The 22754-nt window shown below is 36.6% G+C and overlaps 1 pseudogene across 1 annotated transcript in view; it reads left to right on the forward strand.

Moving 5' to 3' along the window:
• The window catches only part of LOC120890503 (transcription initiation factor TFIID subunit 13 pseudogene), a 51700-nt pseudogene extending 29253 nt beyond the window's left edge, over positions 1-22447 (forward strand). Inside the window, exons 3-4 of the transcript XR_013427977.1 lie at positions 15666-15867; positions 18958-22447. The product of XR_013427977.1 is annotated as a transcription initiation factor TFIID subunit 13 pseudogene (transcript). The remainder of the gene's footprint in view (positions 1-15665; positions 15868-18957) is intronic.
• Positions 22448-22754: the final 307 nt, after the last annotated feature.

A 22754-nucleotide genomic window follows, 5' to 3' on the forward strand; every position in this document is an offset into this window, starting at 1 on the left:
TTGAGATTGAAAGAATACTTAGACAAAAATGAAGTAGGACTTGAGAAACAGCTCCAAAGATAATCATTAATTAATGTTTCTTTTGCTAAAGATGGAGAGGTTTTGGTAAAAGCTATAAATGGAATGGAATAAAATTTTAGGAATGTGCAGCATTTCAGCACATTAAAGACTCTATTTCTTAGACTTTCTCCTATTCTCCCTGAAAGAGAACACTCTTTTCCTCTACACAGTCTTATTAGGGATAAGCAAGATGAAGAGATGGTGTGGGGGAGAAGAGGGGCTTTGGGCCATTTCTTCATGTTGACTGGAAATGCCACTATGACTCTGATGTTACACTCTGACATTCATTTGCATTCACTCCCTGAGCAGAGTTTGGAAAGCATCCACAATTCTCTTCTCATTTAACCAGTTCCTAACACAAGACTAAGCAATGAGGGTTACCTCTTACAGAATTCTCTTGTTTTACAGATAAGTATCTAAGAACCACAGTAGTTACTTCATATTCATCTAGCTAGGGCCACAGCTAGGAGTAAAGTACAGTTCAGTTAACTTCATCTCCTCGTCAAGTTGCCTCAGGAAAGAAAGTAATCAGGCAATGCCTTTTTCACAGCACTCATTAATAGCCATTTTGTGAGTGTCTGAATATCACCACATTATTATGAGGATTTCTTCCCAGTAGTCATTCAGGATTTTATAACATTAGGAAATTTACTCTGTAATTAAAACCATAAAAAGCATGCATTTATGACTTTAACAGGTCGTTAAAATATGCATAAGTACCACTCTTGGAAAATGCTGAGTCTTAGCGAGACTTTTCTGAGAGTCATGTATTTTTCTAAAGCATATTTAGAAATTTGCACTTGCTCTGCCAATCTTTACTGCACACGCCACTGCATAGGCAGAAGGCATTCTTTCCACTGTCAAATTTCTTTTTTAAAAGTTCTTTTTCTTCTTTTCATGGCATTTGTTCTTATCTGAAATTATCTTTTCTGTTTATTCACCCCTGCAAGTATAGAAGCACCACAGGGCAGAAATGTGTCATTTTCAAAATAGTAAATCTTACAAATGAGTGAACCAATAAAGGAATACACACATGAAGAAAGGGCAACATGGCCACGTAATTTCCTAGGAAACATCTTTTGATACTTTTACAAGATTTTGGATTGTTTTCACAGACAAGGTAGAGGTCTGAGTAGTAACCAGTGTCTGCTGATCCTTCCTTGCAAAGTCACCTTCGGAAAACTAGTTACAGCTTTGCTATTTTATTATATAGATTTAATATAATTCGTTTACCAGAGCTTTCCCTAAGTTTCAGACCTAAAAAATATTAGCACATTTTCTGAATTAATGACTCAATTGTTACATAGATGTCTGTTGCCTTTGCATTCAATTCTATTTTTCCCTTTTTCCTCCTCTTGATATCATCACCCTAGCCAATTTTGGACTTGGCTGTCACCATTTTGCATCTGGCTAGTACTGGTTGCCCAGGAAACACATTGTGATTTCACAACCATCTCAGTTAAAAAAAAAATTGAATTGAAAATACATAAGTTCTGTAACCTTTCAGCTTTCCCAGTTCTCATGTTAAAGGAATTTCAAGACTTCACAGAAATTATTCTGGGGATAGTACAATCTAGTGTGGAAGAAGCTAGAAATCTCTTTGTTTATGCGTGAATGTACCAATTAGAATCTATGAAGACTTTGTTTACAACAGTTTGTACTTAAAAACCAAACCAAAAAATGAAGGCCCTTTTGAAAAACTAAAAAGAAATTTAAATGCTGTGGGAAATATTAGAGGTTTTATTTTTTTCACTTCTGGCACTAAAAATCCCTATATAAAAATTTTGCATATTCTAAAGATAGCTCATCCCCACATGCAGGCCATTTTAGGCACTGATCATTTCACTTCTTCCTTTCTTATTTTTATCCTTGTTACCATACTTTGTTCTTCAGTGCTCATTATTCCACTGCAAATCATGTTCCATTTTTTTTTCTGGCTATATGCTCATTTAAAACATCAGTTTCAGTTGCCTGATATGACCTGCACACTGTTCTAATCTCCAGTGATTAAAGATTTGTCTGGAACTTAAGCTACAAGGAGTTCCCAGTCTAGTTAAGCAAACTCATACAATACACTGTAAGCTATGTCATGGCAGGGGAACCAAAGGCCCCTTAAGAGGGCACGCCACTGCAAATATCCAAATATCCCTCTGTCTTTAGTTCTTTCACAAAATGCTTGCTAACTCCTGTACCTTCTGAAATTTGCCTCATGCAATCATGGCTTCCCTTTCATTATTATGATTCTCCTTTCCACTTTGGGCCTGTGCTAGAGTGGAAGTTAAAATGTTTCTTCTGTTCCTCTCTTCCAACCATTTTTCTTACATTCTGGAAAAAAAAAAATTCTTGTTGAAGCTCATGCTATCTCCTTCTTCCTGAGAGTGACTCTATGTCCTGGTTTTTCTAAGACAGCCCTAGTTTGTGCCTTATGCCATAAACCCCAACTAGTTTATTTACTCAGTGCACATATCTGAATTTGGATGATGAAATATAAGTTCATTTATTTATATTTATCTCTGCTTTCACATGTTTAAAACATCTCTGAACTTCTAGGTTTGGCATCAAGTTCTCAATATTCTGCTTCAGATCAATCACAGCCTTGAGTTGGTTAGTTTACACACAGACACTTTTATAACCTCAGCCTCTAAATGGGAAGTTATACTCCAGGTATATATGATATGTTAAAATGCATTCTACTGTCATGTATAACTAAAAAGAACAAATAAAACAAATAAAACAAAGCAAATAAACAAAGAAAAAACAAACAAAAAAAACCCTCAAACTCTTTGTTGTCCTTGACTCCAAATATGCTTACTGACCCTTCACAAGCATGGCCAATCATCGTCCCTACATGTACACTCTGACACTCCTCTTAGAAATTTGTTGCTCATAAACTCTAAGCACAATTCCCTAAAATCTCCATATATTTCCCTATTTATTCCTTCATGCCTCGGACTATCAACCCTTTTTTGCCCTTTTGATCATCTGGAATTCTCAGAAAATAATCTGATTTCCAGTTTTAAGCAAACTTTAACTAAATCCCTTGCCTTTGTGTTTTTGGTTTTTACTGTTTGTCTGCCCACAAACTCACTGCCTTCCCTCTTAGTACATCCAATGAAAATCACCACTATGACTTTCAAGTTTATTATTTTGAATCCCACTTCAGGCTACCTGCCATTCCTTGATTCTCATCTGTTATTATTTTGGTCATCTACTTTTCACATTATTCTCAGAAACTCCCTCAAAAGCTGATACTGTTCTGGGGGGTGTGCATCCTGCATATTCACCATTCCTAGATTGTAGGTGGGGGTCATTTTTGAAGACAATTGGGACATCTAATCTCACCTTTCTACCTCTATTTACACAATAATTTTCCTTTACAGTCAGTCATCTGCCCTCTGTCCTCTAGAAACCAGATGCTGAGTTGCCATAATTGATACACACAATAATTCTTTAATTGTAAATTAAATTCTACCAGAATCTACTCTATCATTTCAATTTTCACATATAAAACTGTTATATTTTTTTCTTAATTAAAAAAAAAGAAGCAGAACCATAAACATCTTTGGACAAAATCCACAATAGCAGAAAATATACTATTTTTCTTTATTTAAAGCTTCTCTCAGTTATTTTCTGCTTTGAGAAGAAAGTACAAGCCAGTTGAGCTCCATGAAGGCAGAAATATTATTTTGTTTAAACTTGATTACCTTGGTCTACAGCAGGTGTTCAGATAAGTCCTTTATTTTTTAAAAAAATGTTTGTTTTTAAGTAATGTCTTATGTATATTTTGATTAGTATATTTAGACTTCTTAAAATTGATCTGTAAAATAAATTCCTGAATATTTAATATTATTTACAGGGGTCACTCATCTCTAGTAATAGATGATTTTTAAAAAGTTAAATAAAAAGTATGAAGAAAGGTCTTATTCATATATACATGTATATTCGCTTCAAAGTGGATAGTGTGTGTATATATATATTTTTTTTTAACTCAAAATGGACATAAAACTAGAAGAGAAAAAAAGCAAGAAATTTTATCTTAAGAAATCTATTTTGGGAAGATTTCTGGTGTAAAAAAATCAAGCTGATGAAATTCTGGGAGAAATTCAATTTTAAAATATTTTTAGACTTTCAGCACCCACACAGCATTCTCAGACTCTTTAAATCAGATTGAATGAAAATGTCCTGTCACATTTAGACCAAATTTAAAGTATCCTGTCATACATACAGAAGTAGTAGTAAAATCAATATTGTGAGTAACTTATTTAAGTGATGACTTCACTATTTTATCTTGATCTAAGGATTATAATGTCAGGATTAATGGGATCATTAAAGTCTATTATATTTTATCTACAGCAACAATATTCATTTCAGTAGACTATGATCATTTTTAAATATGCAGAAATATGCAAATGTCAGCCCTGATAAAGATATATCCCTGTTTGTATTTGTAACTGAACATTGAAATAGACTGTTTTTTTCTTCCAATACATTAAGGTAAGTAGGTTAACAACACTGCAGCAGAATGAGTTAATACATTTTTAAATGAATGCGCTCTTCAAATGCTAGCATGAGAGGAAAGCAAAATAATGATGGTTTATGATTCTTTTCAAACTAAATTTTAGAAATGTACTTAACACTTTTAAAAAATGTATAACATTTTGCCTCCGTTTGATTTTTCCCTGTATACACTTAAATACTTGCCTGGGGTAAATTATAACAGCATATTAAGAAAATATATTTAATATTTATAAAATATTAACTCTATTGGTGATTCAATGCTATTTTTGTATAGGTGTTTTCACTCTGTGCATGAAAAGAGAAAACAAATACTATGTCATAAAACTGCTAATGAAAATTTATGTTTTTTATTTTGCTCTATAAATTTTGTACAATTTAACCACCATTTTGCAGACAAGGAAATTGATATAGCACATAGATGAGCTGGTTTTTTAATTCAAATCATTCCTATCACACAGCTAAGTGAGAAAACTTCAAGTTTAAACTCAAGAAAATATATTCTTGAAATGATACGTGGACTACTTCTGACATATTCTGGTTAGATGTAAAATCAAGGATACAGAAGAAGGTGGATATAGGGACCTCACCTTTCCTTTAGATGCTCCTTTGAAACTATTCATATGAGTGTCCTTTAGAAATAAAAAGTAGAAATCACATAGGTATTAGGAACACAAGTAGATATTTTATGTTACCATTACATTATATATATATATATATGTATATATATATATATATATATATATATATATATATATATATATTAACGATCATGCACTAAAACACTACCATGTTAATATGGTGTTAAATGCTTTGTTTGTGATATAGTCCAGTGACACAGCTGGGAGTTTTATAACTACTAATTGTACAAAACAAGAAAACTGAGTCATTGAATAGTCCGATCAGTTGTTCAAACAGCAAAACTAATAAGCCAGTACTGGTAGAATTCAGAAAGAATAACAAAAAGAGATGTGTTACAAAGTTTCAAGTCTGAAAAAGAGTTAATATTGGTTTAAACATTAGATGAATTTGTTAACAACAGAATAATCAAAACTGGAAGAAAGTGATGGTTAGAAATTAATCTCTACTTAAGGACTAAAAATTGACTTCTCAAATTTTTTTCTTAAAACAATTATATGCATTAAATTCAAATCTTCTCTCTCCCTTTTCTACACAAACAAAAATAAAAGAATAAAATATAACATTCACCTAATAATCAAATATATTCAAATAAAAGAATAATTGTTTGACTACTTAATTGGCAAGCTAAATTATCTGATAAAATTATCTGTTAAAAATATTCTCTACCTTTCTGTAAAGCAACTTATTACCACTTGTCAAAACAGAAAACTATCATGCCTTTTACCTAGAAAGCTTAATACTAGTTAGTTAATACAAAACAGATATTGAGACAAATGGAAAAGTGTCAATGTGCAAAGATTGCCAATATGGTATCGGATAATACTGCCAAATAAGAAACAAAATATGGCATTGATAATAATGCAAGATAAGAAGCAATTTTTTGTATAGTAGTTTGTTAAAAAAAATATTGTCCTATAGCCACGTATGGTAGTGCAATCCTGTAATCCCTGCAGCTGAAGAGGCTGTGAGGCAGAAGAATCCAAGTTCAAAGCCAGCCTCAGAAATTTAGCAAGGCCTGAGCAACTTATTGAAATCCTATCTTAAAAATAAAAAATAAAAAGGACTGGGGGTGTAGCCCAGAGATAAAGAGGTTTAATTTCTAGTGCATATACACACAAAAAAAAATGAAAAAGAAAAAAGAGTGTCATGTTTAGAATGCATTTTATCTAATTTGCTTAATTAAATATTACAGGCTTAATTTGTAAGTTTACACTAAATTAATAAATCTAAATGTATTAAGTTTAAGTAAATATATTTAAATACTAAATTTAAATTTAATATGTTTAGATTAAATTAAATGTTAATTAGATGAATTAACTTCTAGTACAGTATGCATTAAATATATAAGTACTTATATATTCCTTAGTATATAAACACATACAGATGTTCAAGAAATTTTCTTCTAATGATCAATGATAATTATTCCATATGGTAATACACTAAAAAACATTTTGCCTTGAACATTGCTTCTATTTTAAGTTTCTTCAATGAGTTTGTAAACAAAAAGTATAAATAAATAAAATACAAAGATGAATTCTAAACATATCTTGATACTTTCTATGTATAATTTTTTCTAAATGTTGATATATTATTATGAAGACCCCAGAAGATAAACTAACAGATTAGTTAAAATTTCCTATAGAATAATAAAATACTGTGTCTATACATTTTTGAAGTCTTAAAATGTATCATGAGAAAAGCTATTATCAGAAATAATAGTTTTTTATCTTATTATAATTGAATTCATACTTTAAATCCTAAAATGTGTTCAAATGTGTTATTTTATTTAACACAGTTTTGTCTATAAGTACTCTATATTCTCAGTCATCTATTTAAACAAATATTACTCCATTAATTCACTGTATGAGACCATATAAGAGACTCCTAATAAGAAATTAAAAAGTATTTTTATGCATGTTCTTGAGTGCTACGTCTTCTTGCTCTTTGTAATGGGACATGATTAGCATGCTTTTATCTTGCATGAGGAGATCAGTTTAATCCTACCTATTTCCAACTTTAGTAATTATTTTGCTGACTTCTTGTGTCATAAATTTGTTAAGCTATTTTCTTTGTTACAAAATTCTGTTACATTTGCAATGAGGAAGTCTTTGGCAATATTTACTGAATATCTAATTTGTTTTGGGTGCACAGAAGATGCTGTGTGTATAGCATGAAGCAGGAAAGAACAAATGGTGGAGGATCCCGAGTTTTAGATCTACTCTTACTCTGCTCAAGCCTTAAACATACCTCTTCACATATGAATTCCCATTTCTTCTCTCACTAAGTGAATTGAAGAAATTCTTCTCCCTAATGTCTAAGGAGATGAGGAACAAAGGCCAACACATAGAAAGCATTTTCAGATGTGGTGTTTCTGGGCTCAGTCCCTAAGAGGTGGGTTGCTGCTTCAAACACTGTTTTTCTTCTGTGTGATAGTGACTGTTTGGATGCTTAAAGTTGATCTCATGCAGAAATGGTCCTTTTATAAAATATTTTTTTAGTTGTCAATGGATCTTTTGTTCTATTTATTCATATGTGGTGCTGAGGATCAAACCCAGGGGCTCACACATTCCAGGCAAGTGCTATACCACTGAGCCACAATTCCAGCCCAGAGATGGTCATTGTGCTATGAATTTAAGTAGGTCAGCATATTGCAACTTTAGTATAGAAGGAGAATAGTGTCTTCTCTGTTTGAGTCTCCTTTTTAATTGTTTTTATCTTTACATGCTGTGGCTGTATAAAGTATTTCTTTTTATTGTCTTCTTAATATAAACTTAAAATATATTCTGCTATTTTTTTTTCTAAAACCAGAACCACATAAAAATTCATCTTGCAAGTCCTATTGGGGCAATTGTTTAAGAGTTTGAAAAAAAGAAATGATTTTATTGAGGCAGGGTTTCTTTCTATAAACATTCCTCTGCATATTTTCTTTTCTCATTTGGAGATTAACTTCTCAAGAATAAATATTTTGGCTGCATCAATTTCAAGGATTGTGTGTGTGTATATGCGTGTGTGTGTGTGTGTGTGTGCGTATGTGTGTATTAGACTAACTTTTGAAGTTGGTATGTAATAGCCTTCTTTACTTTCCTTATGTTTACTTACAATATTAAATTAACCAGATATTCATTTTAATGAACAAAAGATAAATCAAAACACTCATATTCTCAGAAACATTTGCCTTTCAATTAAGAGAAATGTAGGATATTAAGATACAAGAAGAGCTATAGGATATCTCCCTTAGTGATTGGCTTTAAAAAAAAGTTCAAATTATGGTTTATCAGCATACATTCATCCTGATAAAAACAGTATTACACCTGTACCTGTGATATTCTGAGGCAACAGTGGGATGATAAAAGAAGCATTGAAATTATACAGGGTGCTTAAAAGCATGATTTGGGGAGTTAAAAGAGGAGTTGAGTTCTTGCTTTGTGTTTTCAGGAAGGAATTTAATTTCTCATCTATAAATGGGACATTAAAAATTTCGTCTGTAACAAGGAGAAAAAAAAAACTTTCCTCACAAGGCTTTTTTTTTCTTTTTTTTTTTTATTGGTTGTTCACAACATTACAAAGCTCTTGACATATCATACTTCGAACAATAGTTTCAAGTGAGTTATGAACTCCCATTTTTACCCCAAATACAGATTGCAGAATCACATAGGTTACACATTCACATTTTTACATAATGCCATACTAGTGACTGATGTATTCTGCTACCTTTCCTATCCTCTACTATCCCCCTCCCCCCCATCTTCTCTTTCTATCCCATCTACTGTAATTCATTTCTCTCCTTATTTTTCTTCCAATTCCCCTCACAACCTCTTTTATGTAGTTTTTTATAACAATGAGGGTCTCTTTCCATTTCCATGCAATTCCACTTTTCTCTCTCTTTCCCTCCCATCTCGTGCCTCTGTTTAATGTCAATCTTTTCTTCCTGCTCTTCCTCCCTACTCTATTCTTAGTTGCTCTCATTATATCAAAGAAGACATTTGGTATTTGTTTTTTAGGGATTGGCTAGCTTCACTGAGCATAATCTGCTCTAATGCCATCCATTTCCCTGCAAATTCCATGATTTTGTCATTTTTTAGTGCTGCGTAATACTCCATAGTGTATAAATGCCACATTTTTTTAATCCATTCATCCATTAAAGGGCATCTGGGTTGGTTCCACAGTCTAGCTATTGTGAATTGTGCTGCTGTGAACATCGATGTGGCAGTATCCCTGTAGTACGCTCTTTTAAGGTCTTCAGGGAATAGATCAAGAAGGGCAATAACTGGGTCAAATGGTGGTTCCATTCCCAGCTTTCCCAGGAATCTCCATACTGCTTTCCAAATTGGCCGAACCAATTTGCAGTCCCACCAGCAATGTATAAGAGTACCCTTTTCCCCACATCCTCGCCAGCACTTGTTATTATTTGACTTCATAATGGCTGCCAATCTTACTGGAGTGAGATGGTATCTTAGGGTAGTTTTGATTTGCATTTCTCTGACTGCTAGAGATGGTGAGCATTTTTTCATGTATCTGTTGATTGATTGTATGTCCTCCTCTGAGAAGTGTCTGTTCAGGTCCTTGGCCCATTTGTTGATTGGGTTATTTGTTGTCTTATTGTCTAATTTTTTGAGTTCTTTGTAAACTCTGGATATTAAGGCTCTATCTGAAGTGTGGGGGGTAAAAATTTGTTCCCATGATGTAGGCTCCCGATTTACTTCTCTTATTGTTTCTCTTGCTGTGAAAAAACTTTTTAGTTTAAGTAAGTCCCATTTGTTGATTCTTGCTATTAACTCTTGTGCTATGGGTGTCCTGTTAAGGAATTTGGAGCCTGATCCCACAATATGTAGATCGTAGCCAACTTTTTCTTCTATCATACGCAGAGTCTCTGATTTGATATCAAGGTCCTTGATCCATTTTGAGCTAATTTTTGTGCATGGTGAGAGGAGGGGATTCAGTTTCATTTTGTTGCATATGGATTTCCAGTTTTCCCAACACCATTTGTTGAAAATGCTATCCTTCCTCCATTGCATGCTTTTAGCCCCTTTATCGAATATAAGATAGTTGTAACTTTGTGGATTAGTCTCTGTATCCTCTATTCTGTACCATTGGTCTACCCGCCTGTTTTGGTACCAGTACCATGCTGTTTTTGTTACTATTGCTCTGTAGTATAGTTTGAAATCTGGTATTGCTATACCACCTGATTCACACTTCCTGCTTAGAATTGCTTTTGCTATTCTGGGTCTTTTATTTTTCCATATGAATTTCATGATTGCTTTATCTATTTCTACAAGCAATGCCATTGGAATTTTGATTGGCATTGCATTAAACCTATAGAGGACTTTTGGTAATATCGCCATTTTGATGATGTTAGTTCTGCCTATCCATGAACAGGGTATATCTGATTCTGAACAATAAGTCTGCTTTGAGGATTCATGACTGTCTAAATAGGTTAGTACCCTTGAATAAATCACTGGAGATAATATGGACATGGTCCTTCGTGAATGTTTTAGAATTATTCCACAAGTCCTGCCTTGGACCCTGGCATTCTTCAAACACATTGATTAAAAAAAATTCCATTTTCTCAGTAGCACAAAAAGTCTTTCCTCATGGAAGCTCTATAGATTCCACATATCATTTCAGTCCCAGTATATAATATCAAATCTACCAAGAAGCACCAGGTTCTGAAGTAAGGTCTGAGTCTTGAAGAAAGTTTTCAGAAAGCCAGTATTCAAGCTTTTTTTCAATCACTGGTATGACCAATAATTTTAACTGATCACCAGATTCAGAAAATAGAATGCAATGCTATTAATTGACCAAACAAGGGACAATCTGTCCAGTAGCTAAGGAAGGAACACCTTGCCATTTCTCAGAAGATACAACTCAAGACTTTCTAGAGTGTTCTCCTCAGAGCTTCCTTTTATCACATAAAGAATGAACTCAGCCTGTGTTTAAATTGTCAAAGGGTTCATAGTCGGCAAGTTTTTCTTGGGACTGTTTCTGTTTGAATATATTGGCAGACACTCAAAGACAATCTGAAGCAAGAGAAAGAGACAAAGGCTCCAGGTGAATCTGAAAATCATGGGCAGTGAATATAATGGTGACATCTGGAGATATCAAGTCTATGGGAAACCAGAAAGCTCTTATTTTATCCACTCTGATAACCAGGAAGGAGCTCTGTTCCCCCCTTATCCCACCCATTGGTTTTTTTCTTGGTTTCCAAATTCCATTATTTTTTAACCATAGTAATCTAGAGACAGTCTATCCCATGGTGCTGAACAAAAATCAGATTTTCTTTACTCTCATTGCAGTCTCCTGTGCAAGATATAGGAGAAGATGGACATCCTTTTCTGTAAGTTTGACCTGATTTTGTCGGCTGGAATTCCATAGTAAGAAGTGTCACCAAACCAAAAAAGTCATATTAAATCAAAATATTAAAGATCAAGGCCTAGAATGCTCATCCTCTTTCTGGAATCAATGATGCCTCTGGAACCCTTATTTGTCAGAACCCTGCAAGGAAAGTGGAACAAAAGTCATTGTAGTTGTACCATCCATTAGTGCTGTCATTTTGGCATGACATGACTGAACAACACAGGACAAGCCAAATCTAATCCCTGATCAACAATGTTACCTAAGCAGTGAACTGAGCATCTGCTGCCCTCTCTCACACTTCACCTCCCTTCTCAAACTCCCATGAAAGTCACACTCTGGTCAGAGGGGATTGTTTTGTTCCTCCTCTTTGAAGGGACAGACACTCTGCCTTCTGGAGCTTTTCCTTGAGGGCTTTGATCAAGACCAGGTGAGCAACTGTAAAGTCTAATCTTTCATTTTTTAACATTTTTCTCTCCTTACATACCTGGGCTCAGCATGGAGCTGCAATAGGAAGAGAACGTGAATGAAATTCTGATGCACTCATTGGATGAAATATATATGGCTCATTCCTTTGCCATTACTTGTCTGACTCCCACCAGTTTCCCAAGAGTACAACCACCCTCTCTGAGGAGCATGTGGTTTACTGTACTCTGGATATGGCAAGTGAGTACATCCCTTATAAGGAGATAAGGTTCCTGATGGCTTCCCACAGAGCCCCCCTATTCTTTAAGTTCAGCATTCTGTGTGGGTAGAGTGATCTCCCTGCAAGGATGTCCTGTACTTGTTGGTTTGAGTCAAAAACAAGGATGAGGTTTGAAGCACAGACATTAGGTGGGTCATGCAGCTTGCCCTCTTCCTGTTTTCAGCCACACCTCTCCCACCTTTGTACTCATTGCCAAATGCAGAGTGTGGGACAATGCGGTCTGGGGTGAGGAGAGTGAACGTATCCAAAGAAACCCAAACAGTTCATCGTCATGCAGATGCCTCATCATCTGTCCAAAAGGATGTTTTGAAATGGGTCATCTCAACTCTACCTTTCTTGTTAAGTATCAATTCAAAACAGTGTTCTTTAAACATTTGTGGCTATCCAAGAAAGATGGCAAATCACTTATATTTTTGGAGATGGTACCTGGCTCCCTGGCTCTGAGCTCCAGTTTCAAATTCTCCTTGCCCAGGTATGGCATTTTCCCTGAAGGGAAGGCTTCACCCTGTCACCTGCAAAATCCATGAATGCCAAGTATCCTGTGTCCTTGGGGCACCAAAAATTTTTTCATTGGGAGAGTTTGTATGTTCCATCTAAATCTAATTTCAGTGTTTTTTCTCATCTGAACCAATATCAAGCAAAATGTCATATTGAGACAAGTTACCACACAAGTTCTAGAAAGCAGCTAAGCACTTTTCCAAAGATCTCTGGAGAAAGGTGCATGCTTGACTGTTTTTCAGAGTTCAGACAATGGACGTATGTCAATAATCTATAAGAACAGTACCTACTCACTTGGTCCCCAAAACATGGCCAATTATTTCTCATAAATACAGAGTACCTTGGTTTAAGGTCTCCTGCATTATTCTTCTTAGGATATCCCAGTGTACCCAGAGAACATTTATATGTTTGTGTTTGTAGAGTGTAAAGCAGGAATTATGTAATATGACTGGTCCCAACTGAATTTAATGGCAGAAAACAAAAAAGATACTAAGGATGAAGGACAAGAGCCAAAGGCCCCCAGGTAACTCTAATAATCAAGAGCTGTTAAATAGTATAATGGATCAGGCATTATTATCTTATGTATATATATATGACTGCATGACTGATGTGATTCTACAACATGTGCAATCAGAAAAATGAGAAATTATACCCCATTTATGTATTTTAAAATGCATAAATGCATTCTATTGTCATGCATAACTAATTAAAACAAATAAATTTAATGCTAATTATTGTGATATGTTGATTACAGATCATATTTCCTCCAGATCCCAGGGAAAAATGGATCTACATTATTTACATATCTATTGCATACAATCAGCCAACTTCAAAGTGCGTTTTTGAAGTGTGTTGCTTCCTTTCTTCAATTTTTATGTAATGATTACCAATACTTATTAATTTCTTAACTAAAATAGAGTTCACATAAACTATAAATGCTCATGGACTTCTGGCATTATGAGTCCGAATTGCATTGAAGGACCTTCAGAAACACCTCTCTCAAATCCTTATACTTTATCAATATCCCATCCCACTCTGATGTTTTCCCTTCTACCTGCATTAGGAATTTCTAAGTCATGCTCAGGCTTAAGAGCTGGGACCCAGTTACCCCAGCATTCACAGAAAGGGAGAGATGCCTCCTTCTTTCTCAGTCAGCATCTCAAGGGCTTCCTCACCAAGGAACACTCCTACCTGGGGCAGGCCCTCTGAAAGCAACTGGCTGGTGGGAGCAGGCTGGCATAGCACTTTGTCCACAAGCTCAGTTCAGATTAGTGGCCTTAGGCCCTTGCTACACTGAGTGGCTCCATGGGTCCCTGGGTCACAGAAAACTTCACACCTCTATAAGTAACATTTTTACCAGGATGAATAATAAACCTCACGTGTGGACCATGGCAAGGTCAAGCTGGCTTGGTTGGAAAGACAAAGGAGACACCTACAAGGGGTGAAGGCCAGGATTAAAGAACAATAAGTGTCAGGGTGGGAGACTGTGGGGTAAAAAGAGCCCTGGTGGAAGAATGAATTTCTCAAATACTATCCTTAGTGCTGCCTTTACTAATTGTGGGCATTAATTTTTCCTTCGTGAATTTCTGTTTCTTCATCTATAAAATGGTGACAAATGTCTTCCATGTACTAATGGCAAAACGTGGAAATGTTTCCTAACGCATTTCAAAAAAGGATTAGGTTCTTCTTTGGGATTGGATAGGAAATTGGCTTAAAGAAAGTTGATGTTTGGAATGTGGGTTTACACTGAAATATTTTCCATTCAGAGTTTTCTCTGGTAACAAAGCACATGTCAACTTATCAATCCATGTGCTGCTGAGATTTGTAGAGGGGCTTGGATCAACGTTATCCCTCCTCTTCTTAGAGGAAGGAGTTGGATCTACATGAGAGCTGAGATGGGACACAGAGTAATTGCCTGGACACCAGTTTTGTGGCAGGTAGAAGGATACAGATGGAGAAGTGGCAAAGAAATCTAGATGAGTAACTGGTATTTTAGGGAACAAAAAGAATTTTTTCTTGTCATCATTTTTTTAGACAAAGCATGCTATTGTGATTCACAAGATTAAATTTTTTTTTCTGTAAGGATCATAAATCCAAACCAGACAGTGACTTCAAAGATTATAATGGGGCTTTTCAATACAACTTTCTCGGTGTATCCTAAATTCATAAATAAATATTTATGTTACCAATGCTTAGATAGGTGAGGGTGACACAGAACAACTTCATGTCTGACAGATTTTTCTGAATTTGCACACAATCATAGAAATGGGGCAGAAGAAGAAGAAGAAAATCCACTGTTGAAAATGAATGAGCAGGACAGATCAAATATGGAGAGGGTTCTTAGAAGAACAGAGAAAATGTGGCCAAATAATAAAGACACAAAGACACACACAAACTATGATTTTACCAAATTCATTAACCCATTAAACTTGTGTGTTTTCCTTCTGGTACTTGTAGAGTTACTCTGAATTCATCTCAGGGGATATTCTATACTCCCAGATCCCATCCATCTTCTCATGTCACAGCAAGGAATGCAGTTAGATATATATCTATACATACATATGTTTGTATATATATATACTATAATCATGTGCATACATATAGATATATGTTTTATATGTATATATATGCATATATACATACACACAAATGTATTTTTTCATAGTATTCAAAGAAAAAGACCAGCAAGTACATGAACCACCAACGTTGGGTGTTTGCTAGTCTCCAGGAGCTAAACTGGCAGTTGCAAAAAATTTAAGGAAGTTGCTCAAATCGTACCAGAATTCTGGTTTGAAAGCTTCAAAGGGATAGTGTCATAGAAATCTGTCATAGCCCTAATATCTCATCATTCATTGAGTTCTAATTATAAATTTCCCCTTGTATCCTACCTTAGGGATTTCAATTTTCTGATTGAAGTTCAGCCATGAGAGTTGGCCCAGTTAAAGCAGAAGCTGCGGGAAGGAAAAGACGCTTCTTTCTTCATCAATAGGCATCTCAAGGACCTCTTCACCCAGCATGATCCTGAGAACCATCGAGAGTCACTGGCTGAGGAGGGCAGGCTGGCAGAGAATATCTTGTTCACAAGCAGAGCCCAGGTGAGGTGCCCACATGGAGCAGCTCCAAGGTGCACAGCTCCCATGAGACTCCACTAGGCAAGCAATATTTGTACCTACTCTCCTGGTATCTGCTTTTTGTTTGGAGTCTTGAAAGATTAGGACTGCCTCAATGGGAAGACATGCCATCAAGAGCATATAACATTTACCCAGCATTCTCTCAGGAAGAAGAGTGCAACAGGTGAAAGTTTGTGAGATTGAAAATAACTGGGGCTAAAAATGAAAACTTTCTAGGTATCCTCATATTGACATTATTGTGAGCAAAGGGGTGATTTATCCTTCCTGATTTATGTTTCCTCATCTCAAAAACTGTTTAAAATACACATTGACACGTTGCATAGCCAGGCATGGTGGCACACACCTGTAATCCCAGCAGCTTGGGAGGCTGAGGCTGAAGGATTGTGAGTTCAAAGCCAGCCTCAGCAAAGGCAAGGCATTAAGCAATTCTGTGAGACCATGTCTCTAAATAAAACACAAAATAGGCTGAGGATGTGGCTTAGTTGTTGAGTGCCCCTGAGTTCAATCCCTAGTATCAAAAGTAGTAGTAGTAGTAATAGTAGTAGTAGTAGTAAACATTGTATGATAGCTGTAGCATTCAAACAGGGAACACTATAAATGTACTTTCTAAAGTATAAAGTCACAGTTTGGTTTAGGTACTTGAAGTAGTAGAATCTGGGGGTAGGATGTAGTGTACACTGAAATACTTAACAGGTAACATGGAGAGGATTTTCCCTACTTAAGTGATAGAAGCAGGCATGAGCGGTCCTGTGAAGTTCCCAAATCTATGGAGTGTCATGGGACGGGGTTGGTCCTTCTTCCCTAAAAAGGAATTAGTAGGTTTTCTATGAAAATCATGATGGGAGGTAAATCACTGAGCCTGGGAACAGCCATGTGGCAGAAGGTAGGTATAGTTGAAGCATCTTAAAGTTCACTGGTTGTCTCCAGTTTCTGTTGATCTAGGGAACAAAAGGCATTTTTCTCTTTGCCCAGTTAAACAAAGAGCATGCTACTAAGGAGATTCATTAGATTGGGGCCACTTTGTTTCATGGATTAAAAACACCCTGCCCAGCCATTTCTTTAAAGGAAAACATGAGACTTCCTAAATTTCTGATAATTTCTCTTTGCCAAGATAGGTCATTGTGTTCCTCATGGATGAGGTAGAACTGATATCTGAATGGGCTTTTATAAATTTGATTATAGGAAATCATGAAGAGCATCATGATGAAAAAAAAAAAAGCAACACCGGAATCAATGGCCTCCAAGGGGATATTCAGGGTAGGGGAATTACCATGCAAATGGAGCACATATCAAGCCAAAAGAGCCACATTCATGATGCAAGGGTAGAGAAAATCTGCTCATATCACTGGTTTACTTTGCTTAACCAGTCTGTATTGCCTATTTTCTGTGTGGCATTTGTATCATCTGTTTCATCCAAAGTGAACTGACCAGGCCAAGGAATTCCCAGCACTTTCTGAACTGACTGTAAAGAATTAGAGTGAGAGGCACATGTTTCCTGCATGGGTCACTGTTTCTTATTGGCAGGTATTTCATAGCAAAAAAAGAAAAAAGAAAAGAAAAAACTTCATAAAATAAAAATTCATATCCTGTCCTAACATTAAGAGTCAGAGGACCTCTGGGGGTATATAAATGCCTCAGGAGCATGTTTTTACTGGACTACTGCATGTAAAATGTAATAAGAAAAGGAAAAGTCACAGTTCACCAAGAAATGAGCTGGGATCACAACTGGAAGGTGTTTGAGAGATAGAAATCTCTCAAAGTCCTCATCACCTATCACTACACCATTCCCATTCTGAAAGTATCTTCCATCCCACCTTAGGAAATATTATCTCCTGGTCCAAGTTCAGGTGCAAGAACTGACTCAGTTCAGCCAGAAGTTACAAGAAGCAAAGAGATTCCTCCTTCTACCTCAGTCAGCATCTCAAGAAATGCCTCACCCAGAAAGACAGTCACCAGGGGCAGGACATCCACAAACAACTGGCTGAAGGCTGCAGGCTGGCAGAAAGCTTTGTCTATGGGTTTAGTGCAGGTTGGGTGGCCTTGATCACACTAAACTGCTCTGAAGTCCCTGGTTCACAGGATGCTTGAAATCTCCACCAGTAGCATTTCACCAGCTGCTCTGGTTTCTACATCACAGCTGAGGCCATGGTAGGATGACTACAGCCTGAGAGGGAACAAAAGGAGAACTGTGCTGTATTGGAGATCACAATATTCCAACTGTCTCTATTCTCCCTAATGGTGTGTGGCCTCTGGAGCAAGAGATAGCAACCACCAGTGCTCAAAGTCAAGAGGCAGATAGATTCTTAAGAGTACAGAGAACCTGAACTAGTAAAGAAAGTTTCTTCAGCTCTTCCTGAGCACTGGCTTTTATACCTGTTGGCACATGGTTCACTTCTGCCTTCTAGGGTTTTTGTTTCCTCATCTGTAAAATGAATCAAATAATGTGTTGTATTTAGCTCTAGCAAATGAACGAAGGAATTCCCATGAACTCGTTTTAAACCACAGTGCTGATAAGTGTTTGGGGTTCCTTCAGTTAAAAAAATGGAATGAGTTGGCAGAAATGTTGGTTCATACGAGAACAAATTCTAAAGTTTAAATTGCCCCCAGTAGATTGCAGAAGCCATTTTGGAGATGCCCATAAAGTCCCTAATATAGGAAGGGATGAAGTACAGGAAGTAGGTTCTATTTGAGAATTTTGAGGGGGCACAGAGCTATTAAGACTGGGAATGAGCTTTGTAGACGGAAGACAGATGTAACTAGAGAAATCCAAATAACCTGGACAAGTATCCAATAATCGGGAGACCAAAATACATTTTGACTCTACCCATTTAATCAGAGCATGCCATAATGATGATGCAACCAACAGTGTGCATCATAGCATCCCAGACCATTTCTTTTAAGTCAAAATATGAGACCATTCAGGACAATCCTGTATGTGCATTCTATATTTATACATACATAATTTATGTCTCTGTGCTCAGGTAGAATGCTGTATTGAAATGTGTAAAATAGAGCTATTTAATGACTTCTGGGCATTTCTGAATTTTTTGGCAGAATATGAGGAGGAGGAGGAGGATAAAGAAGAAGGAGAGCCACTGGATTACACATAACAATGAATGACCAAGGACAATAAGCAAGGGTAATACAATGGGGTTTGGGTATTCTAAAATACACAACATGAGGCCAAAAGTAGCTGCATATTCCATAATCAAAGGTAAAATAAGCTTCTGATTGCCTGATGTTGTTCATTCAACTAAAGATGACAGTCTTTTTTTCATTTTATATGACAGCAGAATGCATTAGAATTCATATTACACATATAGAGCACAATTTTTCATATCTCTGGTTGTATACAAAGTATATTCACACCATTCATGTCTTCATACATGTACTAAGGGTAATATCTATCCCATTCCACCAGACATAGTCCTTTTAACCAGGTTATGAATTTCATTTATGCTAGTTGTAGAATGAGTCTGTCCAAGGGGAACAAGCAGTGGTTGTTGTTGTTGTTGTTGTTAGATATACGTAACAGTAGAGTGTATTTTGATGTATCATACATACATGAAGTGCAACCTATTCCAATTAAGATCCTATTCTTGTGATTGTACATAAATACCAGTGAGTATTTTCACTGGTCATGTGTTCATATATAAACATAGGAAAGTTGTGTCTAATTCATTCTACTGTCTTTCCTAATCCCATCCCACCTCTTTTCCCTTCATTCTCCTTGGTCTAATCCAATGAACTTCTATTCTTCCTTTTTCCCTCACCCCTTTATTATGTGTTAGCATACACATATCAGAGAGAACATTTGGCCTTTGGTTTTGGGGGATGGCTTATTTCACTTAGCATGATATTCTCTAGGTCCATCCATTTACTGTCAAATATCATTTCATTTATCTTTATGGCTAAGTAACATTCTATGGTGTATACCTGTCACATTTTCATTATCCATTACACCTAAGTTGGCTCCATAGCTTTGCTATTGTGAATTGAGCTGCTATAAACATCCATGTGGCTGAGTCCCTGTATTATGCTGATTTTAAGTCCTTTGGGTATATACCTAGAAATGGCAACTTCTTGTCCTTAGAAAAAGTCACTTTTTCCTTTGTAAGGACTAAAATAAGAATTACATAAATAACTTCTTTCAACATAGTTATTCCAAGATCATGAACAGTTCTGTTATAGCAAAAATAGCACATACACAAACAACAACATATCATATGATGTCAAGATATTGATAGGAAGAGGCCTAGAAGGCACAAGTTCTCTAGATCTTTTCAAATGCAGGAGGCTGTATTGACTGGATAGGTGAGTGTAAAATTCAACTTTGGTTATGCACAAGGTTGACTCACTCTTATGTTGTTCACTCTGAACTGTTTTCTGTTCTCATAGCTGCTGTCCTGATATTCCCTGTAACTGCCACACTGAAGCACAGGCAGCTTGGGGTCCAAATATTATGAAAAGCATCTTGTAAACACATGGTGCTGTCCCTGAAATCACACACTTTGCATGCTGCTTTGCCTTCTCTTCCCAGCTCCCTCAGCTCCACTGCCTCTTTCTCCTGGGAAGCATGGCCTTCATAAATCACTGGCACATGGACACTTCTCCAAGTTCATGTTTTAGAACAAGACTAAGTCAACTCTTAAATCTTTTTTCAGTCAACCTTTAACTTTTATACAAATGAAAAAGTTAAAGCTGACAAGAAAGAGTCCTGATTACAAAAACAAAATTGCAATGTGTGATACAGATGGGAATCACATACTGTTCTGAGGACAGTTTTTGTCTTTGGTATCACATGGACAGTCACGAGCAGGACTCTGTATCTGGAATTCATGGACTTATTGAAGGGGACACTCACTGGAGGGCTGTAGATGGCACTGTAAAAGGACTTCAGTCTAATAACTGATGCCTAGGGTGGGAATTCAAGTGGCAAAGATCATGTGCTGCTTTGGTACTTTTTTCTCCTCTTTTTAGACCCTTTTCCACTTTGACATGTCCAGTTAAGAATCTAAAATGCAAGAACTACATTTAATCTTGAGGTCTGACATTATAAGAGAGCATTTTCATTAATTGACTCTTAGAAAAGTGAGTCCAGGGACCAGTTTTTCAAGACCCAGTATACAAGATGGTGGAATACAGGAGTTTACATTCCTGGCTGCTCCATGGCATGAAACCAATAAAGCAGACAGGCAGCTTTTCCACAAAGTGTGTGAACAAGAAGGGGAGCAGGTACTTTACTAGAACCTAAAAGTGGACATTCAAAGCAGATTGGGAACACACAAGGTTGGATATAATAAAATAAGGGAAAAAGCCCCAGTGGTTCAGCCATTGTCACAGGAGGGCCAGAAGCTCCAGCCAGAGAGGTCCCCCTGTGAGCATAGTAGAGGGATAAGAGAATTAAAGGAACCTGCATTTTTGGAGGACCCAAGGCATGTCTGGATACAGAGCAGTTAGAGACCAAGGATATTGCCCAACAAACCTGAAGGACATGCTGCACGATATCTGAATGTGGGGAAAGAAGCTGCCATCTTTCCAGGTGGTCTGTGAAGGACTTAGGAAGGAACCATTTTGCAGCTGTACTCAGGGGCTGGCAACCAAGGAAGCCAATTCCTGGCAAACTCAAGTTTGGCCCAAAATAAAGGCCCAGTAAACATGTGCTGCATGACATAGAGTGTGCTTAAGAGACCAGAAAAAATCAAACATGGAGAGAGGTTTACACAAGGGACAACTGGTCATTGAAACCCACTGGCTCTACCCCACTCTCTCCAACCCAACTGCTTGCAGAAATGGCTGGGAGAGATGCATCTGGATGGGAAATCAGAAGGGTGAGGATGGGAGAAATTGTTTGGAGACTGAACCTGAGACCAGGAAATGTGGAGTCTGTGGGTGACAGAGGAGACTAAGAATTGGCTCCTCCACCACACAAGTGGAACCCAAGGGAGATCCCTGGGGTAAAGTCTTCCAATGTGGACCAGCAAGTATAGGTTGCTGGCAGTGCACTAATTTAAAATCTCCAGACCGGCTGTGGGCTGGCGGGCTAGTGGGATGGCAGATGAGGAAGAAGACCTGAGCTTTGAGGAGGAAAATGAAGAAATTGGAGGAGGTGCAGAAGGTGGACAGGGTAAAAGAAAGAGAATTTTTACTAAAGAATTGCGATGCATGATGTATGGGTTTGGGGATGACCAGAATCCTTACACTTAGTCATTAGATAGTCTTGAAGACCTTGTCATAGAGTTCATCACTGAAATAACTCACAAGGCAATGTCAATTGGAAGACAAGGTCGAGTACAAGTTGAAGATACCGTCTTCTTGATTCGAAAGGACCCAAGGAAGCTTGCTAGGGTTAAAGACTTGCTCACCATGAATGAAGAATTGAAACGAGCTAGAAAAGCATTTGATGAAGCAAACTATGGATCTTGATAAATTTTGTACTTCATGAAATTTCATTATCTTCTGTGGAAATCATATACAATAATTGTGTATTTTGTTCAGTAATGTCCTAATATCTAGGCATGTAAATAAAAGATGGAGAAACAAAGTTTTCAGCCTTTATTTTCATGTCTTTGATTTTAGAGTGATCCTTGAGCCTCTAATTGCCTGCCTTTACATGACTATACTTGAATTACTTACTGAGTTTAATGACTACGCGTAAGTTAAAGTACCTTACAAATTATGCAGTTCCTTCTCACTTTTGACTATCTAAAGGATGAAGTAGTATTTATGTGTTAGGTATATTTGTGCCATTATAAGCTATACTCTAGCTGTTTAATGTGAAATCTAAGTGTCATTTTGACTATGACAGCTGAGACATATGCCTTACGTATTCTGAAGTTTTTAGACAACAG

This window comes from Ictidomys tridecemlineatus, chromosome 11, assembly GCF_052094955.1.
Source record: "Ictidomys tridecemlineatus isolate mIctTri1 chromosome 11, mIctTri1.hap1, whole genome shotgun sequence".
Classification (NCBI taxonomy): domain Eukaryota; kingdom Metazoa; phylum Chordata; class Mammalia; order Rodentia; family Sciuridae; genus Ictidomys; species Ictidomys tridecemlineatus.